Source organism: Varanus komodoensis, unplaced genomic scaffold (assembly GCF_004798865.1).
Source record: "Varanus komodoensis strain SLA01 unplaced genomic scaffold, ASM479886v1 scaffold252, whole genome shotgun sequence".
Taxonomy (NCBI): domain Eukaryota; kingdom Metazoa; phylum Chordata; class Lepidosauria; order Squamata; family Varanidae; genus Varanus; species Varanus komodoensis.
This window is the reverse complement of record NW_025335667.1, coordinates 70,044-86,286: the sequence shown is the minus strand read 5'-3', so window position 1 is coordinate 86,286 and position 16,243 is coordinate 70,044.

The window sequence follows — 16,243 nt, the reverse complement described above, 5'->3', positions numbered from 1 at the left end:
TAATAATAATAATAATAATAATAATAATAATAATAATAATAATAATACCCAACGAAAGTCCCCAAGGGCAAATCCACAAGCTTAAAAACAGTCAGCTAGCCTAGAAGCAAAGGAGATAAAAGGAGGAAATAGTTGTGGAGATAGGGAAAGAGATTTATGCACCATTCTTCATCCTTTTCTCCATGTAGTCTTGTTATAAAATGAGTTGTTTACCTGGAAACAAAATGCAGTATAAATTACTGTGGGTATTACAAAACCATTAAATTTACAATATTTTAGAGATGAATTTCAAGTTTGTGAAGATCAATGTCTTATTCGGCAGCTTGCCCATGTCTGGTAACTCAGAAAATATTGCACTGTAAATCACAAACTACACTTGGCATTCAAGTTCAGAGAAACTTTATTATTATGAGATTATTCTGAGATCTGATAAACTATTTAATCTTCTCTTATAAACACTTTATTAAACATCGCACTATCTCAAACCCAGGAATGTTGTATGACAAACACAGCCACATTTCATCATAAAATGAAGCATTCTTTAGGACTACGAAGGGCTACAACCATAATATAAACAAGATAATCATCAGATAAACACCACTGGGCGTAGCAAAGAAAAGCAAAGAGGGGATTGCTGACAATTTCCCTGCATTATTTGTCTTGGCTTGATGGCACTGTTTTTAACTGCAATGCTTTCTGAAAGAGCTTATTCACCTACTCTTTCTTTATTACTGTATTTCAGAATTATTCTTAATTGTGTGGTTTGCCCTTAAGTGCAAGGTTTCAGAGAAAAGCTCTTTCAGGAGCACCAATCCATTGCAGGATCCTATGCAGGCTTAGGAAAGTCTTTTGGATTGTAGAATATTTGTAGAATTAATTAAGATCTGAATTCAAGAACTTTTAGTCTTGTAACATGATAGGATAAATTGCCTTTAATGTCTTTTTCATTTTATATATTTTGTTGTATTTTAATACCTGCTTGTATTTTGATATTTGTATTGTACAAATATTTATATTGTATATCTGTTTTATGGACTGTTGTAAACCACCCAGAAAGTTTCTGCTGTGGGCTAGCATAGAAATTAATAATAATAGGAAAGCTCTGTCCCAGCTACAGTTCTGCATCACAACACCAATGTCTCAAATTCACATAAGGAAAATAAGATCCTATGTGCTTCAGTTTCCCTAGCCATGTAAATTGCAGTCACAGGGTGGGGAAGAAAGGGTTAAAGTCCCCCCCCCCTTGCTATCCACACTAGGGCTCCAGTCCAAAACTTGCCCCCTTAACGTTGGCTATGCCTGAAAGAAAAGCATGCACTCGAGGACAAAACACAAGATTAAAGTCATATATAGTTTGGTTCTTACTGGATAAATTAAGGTGAACTTGTGATCCTTCAGATTTAGTTGAACTACAGTTCCCAGTATCCTAGACCATAATAACTGGGGCTGATGAGACTTGGAGTCCAACACCAACTGGAAAACTAGAGGCTCCACGCATCTTCTTTTGGAAGAAGATGCTTTTTAACTATTGGGCAGCTATCAAAAAGACTTTTTATGTACCTTTGATGCCTGAGTGAGCAGACAAATGGCAGTTTTGATGCAGATTTGGCTGGGATGCAAGCCTGTAAGATGCATTTAAATCAAATTTTCCAACCATCCACATAGATCCAAGGCCATTATTTTGCTGTTAGCTCCTGCAAATTGGCATTAATTGAGGAAAAACACTCCAAATTGACCAGAGTCAGAGAAAGGCTCGGAAGGTTAAAACAGACATTAGAAAGAGCATCTACTTAGTCTACAGTAAGAAATAAAAATGACAGCCAATGCTGAGACAAGAAACTCTTGCTTGTTTTGACTTCCTTCAGACCATTGAATGAGAGATTGAACTAGCAAGTAACAAAAGAAGAAATCAGGGATTTATGAATAAATAAAAACAATTTATCAGCTTACAGAATGTGATTCTCAGATATGATGTAGCCACACCGAGCTTACCTTTTTTAAAAAGCAGAAAACAAGCTAAAAGAATTGTCAGCAAAGTTGTGGCTTTTTAAAATCAGACCTGTAGACAAAATGTAAAAGTGATGGGGATCCAGGAAGGATGGATTCTTTTTCATTCACAGGCATATGCCTCAGAAACCTTTTTCAAGTACCTCATAGTTTCACATTGGAAGAACAGATTTATCCTGGTAGTTAAACCATTGTCTGATACCTAATCTAACGCACTTGTTGGGATGTTTTCTCAGTGTGTTGTTTCAAAAGGATGTTCTGGTGACAGAACGTCACATGAGAAAGTGGCTGCGGTGACCTCAACAAGCTGGCCTTCTTTCCTGGGTCCAAAGCAGCAGCCAAGATTCAGACATGGTGGAGGAGAAAACACTGCAACCACCTCAGAAGACCAGCAGTGCAACCTGTGCAGGTAAAACCAGAGAAAGGCCAACACCAACACTGTCCCTCCTCCCCCAAAGGCCTCAAAAACAGACCCTTGGAGAAAGGGCCATCCCCCTTTACATCAGGGCATTATGCTCACCTGGGCATGTAGCACACCAGCCATAAGGTGACTGCAAAGTGACATGGTGCTGGACTTCAAGCCAGGGGACTATTTGTATCCACACTGCAGACTTCAGTGACACTGGCAACATACGTGCTCCTTCCTCCTTCATTCCCCCCACCCCGATAATGGCAGTCACCCTCTTCCCTTCCCTCCCTGTGCCACTACTCTGTCTTCACACCCCCTCCCAGCCATCCCAACAGGGGTAGTGCACACACATCCCTGCTCCTCCCTTTCACCTACACAACAACACTGCAGCAGATCCACATGTTCCTTTTTCCATTTTTCCCTCCTTCTCACATTGCTTTCTCTGCTCTATTTTCCTGCACCCACCCACTCCTTCCCCCCCCCACATCACTGCTATCTTTTCCTGCCCCTCCCCAGCAGCCACAGCCACACAGTGACAGTTTAGTGCAGCACTCTCACCATTCCTTATGGCATGAGATGCTCATCATCAACATCACCTTCCTCCTTCAATGCCATCCCAACCTTCAGAATCTGCCAACAGCAGCACAGGTTTCACCTTACCTTGTGGTTCTGGACCTTTTAAGGCTCTCCAATGGAGAAGGACAAAACCTGAGAGGTACAGTCTGGCCCAGCTGGGATTAAAGACTTCAGCTGGGCTTCAAAGATTGTTGGAGAAAGACATCTTCTTGGAGCTCTCCAAGGTCCTGCATCTCCATCCTGCTACTGGCTGAGGCCTATCGAAGCAACCTATGGGTATCTGTGGTGCCGCATGGGCCCCTGCTCATAAGTCAGAAAACCATATTTCAAAACCTGGCCAAAAAAGTGGCTAACAAGTAAAAGATTTCTGGAAAAGTCTGGAAACTTGAAAGGCAAAAAATGGATCACTTTATATTCTTTTCTGCCCTTCTTTATATCCAAGACTGGGAAATTGCCTAGAACAGGCAGTCTGTCCCAGTAAAATGATGCAGCCATAGCCAGCATCTGGAATAATTCTAGAAGCTATTAACATATTAGCACTTTTGGTCTGAATTATTAAACGTTTTCAGAATTAGCCACTTATTAAGTGTTGATTGTGTGTGTGCACACATATGTACACACTTGTGCATATGCTGGATTATATGAATAATCCAAACAATAATAGTAAGGAAGTGCCTCCATAAAATTGCTCAGTTCTATATTCAGTGAACAAAAATTATGTAACTAGAAACAGTTTGGTTTAGCAAAGTGGCTTTCACTCAAAATGGCCATTCCCATGATAGCCACAGCTATGCAAGAATCTTACATTTCTTCTATATTTTTATGACTTTCTTTATGGTTTAATCTCTTCCCTTGCATTTAAATCCTAACACCCACACTATAAAATGCAGAGAGTGGGTCTAATGTGTCCTCAGTATCTCTCAGACAGCTGGCACAGTCTTTGCTTTTCTCTTTCACTTTAGACAGAATGAATTACTGCTTGTTAGTACGAAAGGTGGGGAGGGCGAAGGGGCATGGAATTGATTGGTGCTAGTTTTGTTTTCAGTTGCTACTGGTACAAAGTTTGAATTGTTTCTTATCACATTCATCGGTGCTGCAATAATCTTAAATTTGTGCAATGTTTCTGTGCAGTTTGATCCTATTTTTAAAATGCATTTTGCTTAACTTTAGTCACTCCATCACATTTTCCCTCCTGCCTGCCCATTCCATATTTTCTTTTCCTGACTGAGAAGATGCAGACTTGGACAGGATATACTCATGACTCAAAGTTCAGGGCACCCCTCATGCTCTGTATACAAGTATATCCATCTTTGGTCCAGTATGTCTGTTCTCATGCATGTCTAATGGAAAGTCAAAAGTATTAAGGGCCTCAACATACATTACCAGGTTCTTCCAAAATTTAGTTTAAGGCACACAGCAATTATATTTGCAGAGGAATTCCACACAGAGACAGAAAAGGCACCCACATGAGTCTATATAAGAAGTTACGGTTCATGCTAACTGGAATGCTTCAAGATGCAAAGCTGTAGCCACACTAATACATAAGAATTTAGTAAAATGAGAATCAGATGATGTTATTAGAACAAAAGAAAAAATCAAAAATAGAAAAAATGCCAATAAAGAGCTATCCTATAAATGTGAATAAATGAATGTACTGGATAAAGGGATGTGTCCAGAATTAGGCATGCTAAAAATAGACTCACTGAAGTCAATGGGTCTTAAAGTATGACTAAATTTGTATCCAACCCATTGACATCCTGGAGTTTCTCCATGAAGTTTCTCATGCTGCAGTTGACATGGGGCCATTAACACAGGAAGTCCTATGACTTCCAAGAGACTTTAATGAGGTACTTAATCTGCTCATGGAAAGTAATCTGCTAAAAATAGAGGTAATACTAGTAAAAAGGGAAGACTTGATATATAAGGTATCTGGGTAATTTATACCTTGAAGAACTTTTATTTCTTCTCTTTATAGGAAGAGCTTTACATTAGATTTTATATTGTTTATCATCAGGCTATTTTTTGCAATCTGACAAGATCCCTACAATAGGTCTTATTATTTATACAGACCATGCACCTGTCTTTATAAAGATGTCTGCATCAGCTTTACATAAAATTGACCTTTGCACTCTAACAGATCACATGTTAAATTTGTGGCTACAGTGAAGACAGAAACTGGGAGCATATTTGTAAAGAGAATCGCATAATGAAGTTTCTCATTATGAGAGTATTGAAAATAGGAAATTAGTGCTAGAAGGCTGCTAAACACAATTTGTAACATTAATTTGGATAGACAAGTTGCCTAGAGAACTAAATAGTAGAACCCAAGCTTCCAGATCATTTAAAATATGTTAATACGGTGCACAGTTAGTGCATTTCCTATTTGAGAATGCAGGATTGTACAATTTTACACCATCTCAACTCCTAATCCCATACTGATAATATTTAAATAGCTCAGTAGTTAACACAAGTTACCATGGACTTGTATATCAGTACCATAATTGTTACAGATGACAACTCTGTCTACAAAAGGTTAAAGGAACAGTTAATACTCCCCCATGTGGTGCTTTAATCACATTCTCTTATCGAAGCAAGCCAATAAACACGGTGAGAAAATCCAAACATTCTTCCAGACCTACAACAGCAATACAATGCCAAAACAGTGCTATGGGATGCTATGGAGAAAGATATTCAGAAGCAATGCATTTGTGAGCGTAATGCTATCAAACCCAATGGAAAGTCACAGAAGACATACTTGTCTCTGGGAAAGTTCAGATTTGCAATGTTCTTAGGAGGAACCCTAGCTGTGACCAGTGATTTTCATACTTTACAAGCATGGATGATAAAACAGTGGATCCGTATGAAAACTGATTGAAAGATTTACCTTGGACGTTTGGCCAGGCTGTTTTTCTAGCCACTGCTGAAATTGCCCTCAACCGTCAACAATCCATTTTTAAAACAATTTTGCAAGTGCTGAGTGGGCTGGGCAAGAAGCTGGTGTCAAGAATTACTATAGTAGCAATCCTTACTACTTATACACACACATCTGAATCTGATGTGTATTCAGTCACTTTACATTCACGGTATACTCCCAATTAAAAGGAGCCCTTATCAAGTTCAATGGGATTTGCTCCCAGGTCACTGTGTATAGGACTGCAGCTCTGTAGTGCTCTATAGATGCTGAAACTCTATTCATAACTATCCATCCTTTCTTTCTTTCTTTTGTTCCACTAATGAAAGCAGTTTCCTTTTACAAGAGTCAGCACAAGATCCTTGCTCTGCAGGCCCCTTTGTGCCGCATGCATACCTTCTGCTTATGGGTTTCTAGCACAGTAGAGCTTCCATGTTATAATGCAGCATTCTGTGTTGCCACCATTTTAGACCATGTCCTCCATTAATATTCACATAATAAAAAGTGCCAAGAAACCATGTTTTATTCCCTGTCACAGCATCTCAGTTGCAACACAGCCACGTAAGGGCTCCAGCAGATAATGGGCTTTCTAAAAGGAGATCTGTTGTTGTCACAAGCATGGTTGTTAATATGTTTATTTGATTTATATTGCATCCCTCTTCTGAAAGAGCCCAGGGTGGATAACCTATGCAAAACAGATTACGCCCCATAAACAATATTCAGACAAACTCTCTGAAAGCATAACTATATCATAAAATAGCATAAAATCATCGACACAATATTGTCTGTTTTAGCAGAGCAGCTGCTTCCTGCTCAGGGCATACAGTCTGGTGTTCACAAAGCAGCACTCTTTAGGAATCCCATTACCTACAAAGGTATTAAGAAAGTGTTCCCAGCTGAAAGCATTTATCCAATTCCAATTGTTGTTTGGACAACTGAACTATTAGGGAAGGTTGCTACTGTTTCAAAGATTGCAATTGCTGCTTAGAGTCAAACCTTGCTTTGTGAAAAGCTGATCTTATTTGTGGGAATTATTGCCATGTTTATATTTAAAATTATACTTATTTGACTGAGGTCAGCTTAAAAGAAGGAATATCAAATAGAACAGTAACAGAATGTTCTGGGTTACTTAGGGATAACCGTTCGTGTCTGTGAGATGTTAAGAGGGAGTGTGTGTGTGTAAAGCCGTCAGACTCTGCTTACAGACAGAGGACAGCCATGTTAGTCTGTTGCAGTAAAAACAAGAAAGGCTTTTGTTGCAACTTGAGGCTAAACTAGAATCTTCTCTGCATCTTTATACAGTGAAATAGCAATCACCTGGGTAAGAAACAAAAATGTTTAACTGATGCTTTAACTTGAAGTCCTGAATGGAGCAGGGGGTTGGATTTAATGTCTTTATAGGCCCCTTTGAACTCTACTATTCTACAATCCTATGTTAATATTCCAGTAGTTCTCTTGATATTTTGCTAAGCCTGAAGCGAAACAATATCCATTTGCAAACAGGAAATTTTTCTTTCCCTTGTTCAATCAGTGATCAGAACCAACCTAGTATATGGGGAACAGGTTTATTCCAGTCTTCTCCAATGTGGTATCCTCCAGAGGTATTGGACTACAACTCCCAGCATGCTTCATTCCACATTACTGGCTAGCAGATACTAGGAGATATAGTCTGGAGAAGGATGGCTTATTCACATGTTCTCAGATAACAAAGCAAAACAGAGAATATTCTCAGTCATCTCCTCTCTATAGATAACAGTGCCATAAATGAATGTGGATATTTGTTCCAGCCATTTAAGACTGGCTAGTGCAAATAAGATACCAAACTTGATCATAAGATACCAAGGATCCATGTAGGCCAATAAAGACAAATAAAGTTATAGTTCTAATTTTAAAACTCCAGCTTTTCAGGTATTTTCTATCCATAAAAATATTGTGTATTGTTTATACTAAATTCTTAAAATGGGTCATTTGTTTAAAGGTGTGGCTCTGATTTTTCCCCTTTAAAGAGATGTTAATACTCAGATATATCCATTAATTCATTCTGAAAGCTTAAAAACACAAATTTCATTTCCAAAGGAAATATTCCTTTACCATGCCAGAGCTCTTAGCAGACACCTAACACATTTTAAAACCGCTTTTTTCACTCCATAAGGAATAAATCCAAATCAGATGAGCAGCCTATAGGACAGTGGTGGCGAACCTATGGCACACGTGCCACAGTGGGCACGCAGAGCCCTCTCTGTCAGCACGTGAGCCAAGACGCCCCAGCATCGCCCCAGCAGCCGAGCATCAGATAACAGCACACACAGGGGCAATGCACACGCTCAGAAAGGAGCAGCGGCACCAGGCAATGACATCACAAGCCACGACTCATTAGCTGTGACTCATCTGAGCTTTCGCATGGCCAGTAAGTGTGCTGCCAAGGATATATATATATTTACTTGGACTGACTGTGAGTTGTTTTTTCTAAATTAAAACCTCAGTTTTCAGGTTTTATTGCAGTGTTGGCACTTTGAGATAAATGAGTGGGTTTTGGGTTCCAGTTTGGGCACTCGGTCTCTAAAAGGTTCACCATCACTGGGTTAGGGTTAGAAAAACGAGGTGACCTGGTATGATTTTGATGGTTGGAATATGTTTAGAATGGGCAGAAATGATGAGCAGTGCAGAAAAAGCTACTCAAGGAAGGCTTTTTCGCAATCGCCCCCTTTTCTATGGAACTTTAGACCTCTATTAGGGTTAGGGGTGTGCACCAGGGTAGGGTTAAGGTTACAAAAACATCGTGTCCTGGCATGATTTTGATGCTTGGCATATGTTTAGAATGGGCAGAAATGATGAGCTGTGCAGAAAAACCTACTCAAGGAAGGCTTTTTCAAAATCGCCCTTTTTTCTATGGAACATCACAAGCTGCGAACTCATTAGCTGCGGCTCGTCCAAGTTTTTGCATGGCCAGTAAGTGTGCTGCCAAAGATATATATATATTTGCTTGGACTGGCTGTAAGTTGTTTTTTTCTAAACTAAAACCTTAGTATTCAAGTTTGATTGCAGGATTGCCACTGTGTGATAAATCAGTGGGTTTTGGGCTGCAGTTTGGGCACTTGGTCTCTAAAAGGTTCGCCATAACTGCTCTAGGATATGGAGGCATAATTTGCCATTTAATATAGTGAAAGGTGTTTATCCCACTGAATCTCCAAAACATCAGAACACCTAGAGATTATGATTCCACAGTTTAAACAATGCATACAGATAGACAGAACATATTTACATATATGCTATTTGAATATATGCATCTTGGTGGAAGAAAAATGTGAATTTATGTCAGCAATCATTTGGATCACCTAAGGGACTCAGATTATTGATTTTTGAAACATAATGGTAATGAAAGTCCCCTTTAAGTTTCCTTTATTATAATTATTTATGTTTTTGGCTGCCTTGGTTTCTTAGACAAGCACAAGGGATATATAAACAATGATTCATTGATAGTTTTAAACATGTGAAAGGACTTGCTTCTAATTTTCATGTCAGTATTCCTTACTGAGGTGGACTTATATCGCAGTTTATTAAGTCTCAGTAGAAATTTAGACTTCTATCTATTGAAAGTATCATCTTTTTTGTTGGGCTGGGGGTGAAATCATCTTCAAAAATAGTTTTCCACCACCCCCATTCTATTCTGGAATACTCATATAGGCCCTCAGTTTCACTGTCTACACCCATTCCTGGAGGAGACGTGTCCTAGAAATGCCAGGGCATTTTCTTTAGATTCTCCCAATGTTCTCCACATGTTTCCACTCATGTTATTTTTGTCCATCCTCTTACCACTGAGATGCTGACACAAGGTTCTGATTAAAAAGGCTCAGTGTGTCTCCCTGGCAGATGAAAGGTAGATCACAACCCTGGCCAGTGTGCTAGAGGCACAGTCAGAGATGGATGAGGGATTCTTGGGGTTTAGCTTTGGCTAAGTGGACTAAACAGGGCAGGCTAGAAGGTTGGAAGCCTTTAGTGATGACCAGGGTGGTCATCCCATGTAGTGTACATCCCATGGCAGTTATCTCTCTCTGGGCTCAACAATTTTCTCAAAAGCTCTTCTGGTGCTTAGGCAGCACTGCTCTGCATTAATTTGGATCTCTCAGCCCTTTCAGCCTTAAACAAGGGATGGGCAATTTTAAGTTGGTTAAAACAGCAACAGCTTTTAAAGTTTGATCTCTGCATTTTGCCTTTGTTCTGCTCTGATACACAATTTCACTGAGGCTTCTGAAACAATGTCATTCAGAATTCCAAGAGTGGAGTTTGGTAGATTAAGGCCAAAAAATGAACAACAAAAAGTCTCAGCTCAGCTTTTTACATGCTAAACTACTTTGCATTCTTCAGCATAATTCAACTTATTGAATAAGGCTACATTTAGAACTGAAATGCTAATTCCAGTGAACTCCATGTGATTACTTTCTAGTAGTCCAGTCCTATGTATATTTATTCACAAGTATTTCCTATAGACTTCAGTTGGATTTGCTCCTATGTAAATGTTTTTAAGACACACTTCCAAGCAGGTTCAAGAGCAGAGCTTAGTCAACTAACTAGCCTGCCAATGGACAAAAAGCTATGTTGATCTTTGCCTTGATGTAGAATATGCCGTTTTTGTACAGCTGTTATATATTGCAGGGTTTGGGAACCTGCTCCCCAGATACTGTTGGACTACAGATCTCATGTGCTTGGGTCATTTGGCTGGGAATTCAATACCATCCAGAAGGCCACTGGTCTTCACATTCCATATCTTGGAGCTGAAAATAGATTCTCAAAATAGAGAACTCAAAATAGATTCTGGGATGAGAGGGCTCCAACACAGCTCAGGATCAAAGTTTCCGCTTTTATGGTTGAATCCCCACTTTGATAAGCCACAGTGGGTTGTATCCGGGTTTCACTCTGAACTTTTAAGGAGTTGTCCGTGGTACTGAACCTATATTGGATTAGCACCATGGATAGCTCCTTAACGGTCCCAAAGTGAACACATTGACCTACTGACACTGAAGCTCCCAACCTCCATCCATATAAGAACTTCTCCATCCATATAAGCCTACCCAGACCCTAAGACTGTCATGGCAACCCAGAGTACGGCCTTCTGAGTTGTGGCGCCCCATCTATGGAATCAGCTTTGCAGAGATATTCACCAAGTTCCATCCTTATACACATTCTGGAGCCAGACCAAGACTTTTTTTTTATTCAAGGAGCATTTTAATTGTTATTTTAGTTGGAATTTGATTTTAATTGGTATTTAAAGTAAAGTTTAGTATTTGTGATTGTGATTTTTCCAATCTGTTGTTAAACTATTATGTGGTGTTCTTGCTATGAGGGTGATGTTCCTTTATTTTTACCATTTATTGATACTGTGGTTTAATTGTTTATGTATGAAGTTTAATGTTGTTGGTTTTTACTATGTAAACCATCTATAGAGCCATGTGGCTATGAGATGGTGTATAAAAGTGCTAAATAAATAAATAATAAAACCTCCACGGGTGATAAGTCTCTTTTGTCTCCAGTCTTCCAGTAACAAACTGAATGGACACTAAATTATAAGGAGTGGCCACAGTACTGCACATGGTAGGCATGTCATGAGTGGAGCCAGCTGGAGCTGGGGGTCAAACCAGATGGCCCAGCAGACCCCTTCTGACTCTCCCTGTTTCTATGTTTCCACTTAGTGCTGCTTTTTCTGCTTTCACGCAAGTATTCCTTCCCTGCATCGTTTTTTCCTCCCTCTTTGTAGGAAGGGGCATGTGCTGTAGCATCATCAGCCATGCCTTCCCCCTGAGGCTTTCATGGCGACACTTCCTAGAATGCTTAGAAGACTACAGGATGTCTCATGATCTCCAGAGCATTCAGGAACTGCTACTGGGCTGAAAGTCTCTATTCTAAAGCCTTGCCTTGCTGCAAGCGAGAACGGGCCTTCCAGAATCTCAGGGCACAATTCTATGCATGCACAGATAGGGAAAAAAATCTACAACTGCCAGAATACTAACTCGGCTAACCCATTTTGGACGTCTCAGCATGCATAGGATTGCACCCTAACAAAAGATCTTTTTTTTCCTTTAAAAAAAAAATTTTTAGGACCTTCTCTGTGGCAGTTCCCAGGCTGTGAAACTTCCTGCCCACAAGCAATTTGCCTTGTTTCTTCATGAATGGTTTTTCATTGCCAGTGTAAAAACCTTCTTTGGTATGAATTTGGCATGCCTTCTGCTTCATCAAAAGCCTCCATTTTCTTTCTTACATGTTTAAATTATATGTTATGGTATCTATGTATTTTATTCTGGTTATGTTTAATGATGGTACACTGCTGTTCAAGAGCAAATAAAGCCAGAACTTTTCCTGGAAGCAAAAATGACAAAACTGAAGCCGTTGTATTTAAGGCATATCATAAGAAGACAGCACTTACTGAAGAAGACAATAATGATAGGGAAAGTTGAAGGCAGAAGAAGGGGAAAACCAACTAGGAGATGGATCGAAGCTACAGCCTGGAGCTTGTAAGAGCTGAACAGGGCTGTGAATGCATGCATTTTGGAGTGCATGCATTCATGGGGTCACCATAAGTAGATGACTTGACAGCACACAGTAGCACCATACTGGTGGTGCTGCCATTAGGACAAGATTTGCAGGGGCAGAAGTCAGAACATCACTCAGTATAATGAGCAGGAGGGGCCCCAGCAGAGGAGTCACATGCTGAAGTAACTGGTTTTGAGGGGCTATCCAAGGCCAGGTTAACTGGGGCCTGTAAGCTGGCGCAAATTCACTCAGTACCTCTTTCTGATGAGTAGACATACAGGACTGCAATACATTGAGAGTTAGTGCAGTGTGGTGGTTAAGAATGCAGAACTGGGACTCAGGCAATCTGGGTTCTAGTTCCTGCTCAGCCATGGAGCCAAGTGGCTGACTTTGGGCTAGTCATACACTCAGTACAACCTATTCATAGGATTGTTGTTGTGGGGATAAGACTGGAAACAGCAGCAAGAGACCGATGCAAGTCACTATTATTCCCAAAAGCAGGGAGGCCTATTAAGGCTTAATAAGGATATTAAGTCTCTGAGCCAAACTTGCCTAACCATGATATTGCTTAATGAACTGCAAACAAACTACCAAACAGGAGAATGCCCTTGGGAAAATGCAAGGTGCATTGCCTTAAATTACTTTGGATGCAATTCTAGTGATGGTTAGACAGTAAAAAGTCCTACAGGCTCAGCATTCCTGAGCCCTGGCTAGGAGTTGTAGAACATTTTTCTGTCTAAACATGCATGAGGCTGCACCCGAAGGAATAGCCATCCATAGACATTTGAGAAAGGGAGCAAATGATTTCAAGATACACAAGCTTAAGCCTTAAGATTTATGTTACACCTAGGTCCTGTAATAAGAGTTGGCAACCTAGCACCTGAATTTTTACACTGCAGCTCTCACAGTCCCTGAGAAAGAGCCATGCTTGTCAGGGTTTATGGGAGAGGTAGTCCAAAGCTACTAGCTGCCTACCTCTGCTCTCTAAGACCCCTGGAAAGCTGATTGTAGGCACATTTCCTCGGAAGGAGCCCCACTCTTTCCAGCTCAGAGCTTCCTAAGGAGCTAGCACTGAATGGCTTTCAGCAGTGCAGTCCTATGCCCGTGTACTGAGAAGTAAGTCCAGCGGGCCTTACTCCCAGGAAACTCTGCGGGCGATTGCATCTTCGGCAGTACAACCAGGCCCGCCCACGAGGTAGGCCGCTTGGCCGGCTGCAGCGAACACGGGTCGCTGGGTGAAGGGCGGGGTAGGCGCAACTGCCGAGCAAAGGGCAAAGGAGCCAGCAGCCAGGCAGTAATTACAAAGCAAACAAGAAGCGAAACCTCGGCTGGGTCTTGCCAGTGACAAAATTCTTGCGTTGCCTTCGCTGCCCATTTGTTTGTGTAGCTATATTTAACAGCACTTGATTGAGGAAATGTTGAAAATAGCCGCTCGGGCTTCCCTAATGAGACCTCTAGAGGAAAGCAGCGGCATGCAGGGGCTCGGAAAGAAGGGGAGGAGGTGTCCAAGCGCGGGGGGGGGGGGGGGGAGGAGCCTTAACCCCTTCCAGGGAGAAAGCTTTTCCCCGCACGGCCTGAGAAGGGCTCTTCTTCCGCTGGGGTATATTGGCGAAGCGAGGCCAAAACCCCTATGGCTGCCGTTTATTCCGCCTTATCACTCCTGCCAATTCTACTCGCTTACATTTCTCTCGCTCGCTCTTCCTCCCAATCCCTTCTAGCCTCGGCCAACCAAGCCGCTTCTTGGAAAGGTTTTTGCGGAATGTGGGCCTATGCAAAGCGCTCCATCAGCTCCTTATTGGTAAATACAGCACAGCTGAGACAATGCGCAGCTTGCGTGTGTGCAGTGGAAGGCAGACAGACAGACATAGCTGAGATCGTTGCATTACAGCCAGCCCTTGCTCTTTTTTTCCTCCTGCGTCACAAATGTGACTGTGCTGGGAGGCTTAGAAAAACTGCAGCCCTGTGATGCTTTTGCACGGATTGCCTAATGCGGTTTGGAATCCACTGCCTACTCATCAGAAGTACCTGCTGTTTTACTTCCCTTTAACCCAGCCTGATCGTGAGTATAACACGAGACCTCCACCTTCTCGTCTCGAGTATAACATCTCGTCTCCACTCCACGAGGGTTCACCAAAAACAGCACTCCACCTTCTTGCCAAGTCCCGCTTGCCCGCCAAACACGCTTCATCCCTCTTGCCCTCCACCTTTATTTTCCCCGGTACCCATTCTCTTGATCTACCTAGCTCCGAAGAAAGTCTGACGTATCTGCAGGGCACAGTCGTTTTTGTTCTACTTTATTGCAAAGATCCCACTACCCTTGCTATCATCTTGTTTTCTGCATTATTTTATTTATTTACTGCTCTATACCTGATGTGTTGAATAAAAGTATAAAAACAATGTATTCAGAAGGCAATGCATTTTTTCTTCCTCTTCCTCCTTTATAATAATAAACAGTTACCTTTATGTTTCTCATTATTCCATTTCCCTATCCTTTCTGCTATACTGATGCTTTGTCAAAGATCCCTTTGTCTTGGGCACTGTATTTCAAAGTTAGAACAACTTAATAATGTTGCTTAGTTTTATAACAAGCATAAAATTAGAAGATAGGCTGGGCAAGTATCACCAAGAGTTATATAAACTATATTTGCAGTCCTAACCAATTTTATATGGAAGTAATGCTGCTGAAACCAGACAAGATTCAAATAGAGTTCTAGGGACTGATATTTTCATATAAGAATTGCTCTATCAGATGTGCAACGAAAAAACATTCAATAAAAATAGTAGAATGCAGCAAAGTTTAAAATAACAAATCATCACCATTGCAATCAATCTTCTATATTAAAAGAGAAAAAATCTTTTTTCACTGTAGATGAACCACTGTAGCTGAAATCTAAATGCCTAGTTTCAATAGCTCAATTCCATGACTACTCAGACAAAAATATCATCAAGTTCAATGAGACTGACTCCAGAACCATTGTATCCTGGACTTACTTCCACCTTTGTATCCAAGGATGGCCTATCTCCTTGTAAGTCCTTATAGCGCTGCAGTGTTTTGGCATAACTGAAGCTGGCAAGAACCTGCTTAGTCCTACACACTTACAAGAGAGTAAGTGTTTTTGCATTCCGTGCAACTTTTTGCATTCCGTGCAATAAATGTGTATTGGATTAAACGGTTCATAAATTGGGCTTTTTTGGAGGGGAGGGGGTATATTTCCTCATTTCTATAATTCAGATACAAAACCTAAGCCGGATTGCGCAAGGGATACTTAAAATAGGGGAGTCCCCTACACATATACATGCACACCATTTCCTGTATCATTAATGAAAATACAAGATCTACAATAGGTCAGAGATATATTCATTTTAAGGGAGTTTTCATACAGTAGGCTTAATAAGATTATTTCTACAGTGGATTTGTATTGCAAAAACAAAGCATGCTGGGTTACAGTTTGACTGCAAATACCTCTCTCCCTCATTACTGCCCAAATGTTGGTTCACTCAGGATGCCATCTGAGTGACTATGCCTCGGCATGTGCTAACACAGGCACATTGGCCACTACGTGCAGTGCACACATTCAGATCGTGTCGGGAAGAATGTTTGACTGGCTGCAGGGACACATTCCTGGCTGAAAGGGCTTCTCCGCTTGTTTGTGCAGAATACTAACCAATACCGGGCACCTCTCAGATCCTGCTCCGCACAGACCCAGCTAAGCCGCCCAGTTGGATCAGCTGCCTGAGAATGTTTCTGACTGTGTGGAGACTGCAGGAGGGATTAACAGGCCCTCAGCAACAGGAGCCTGGTGCTCATTCCTTGC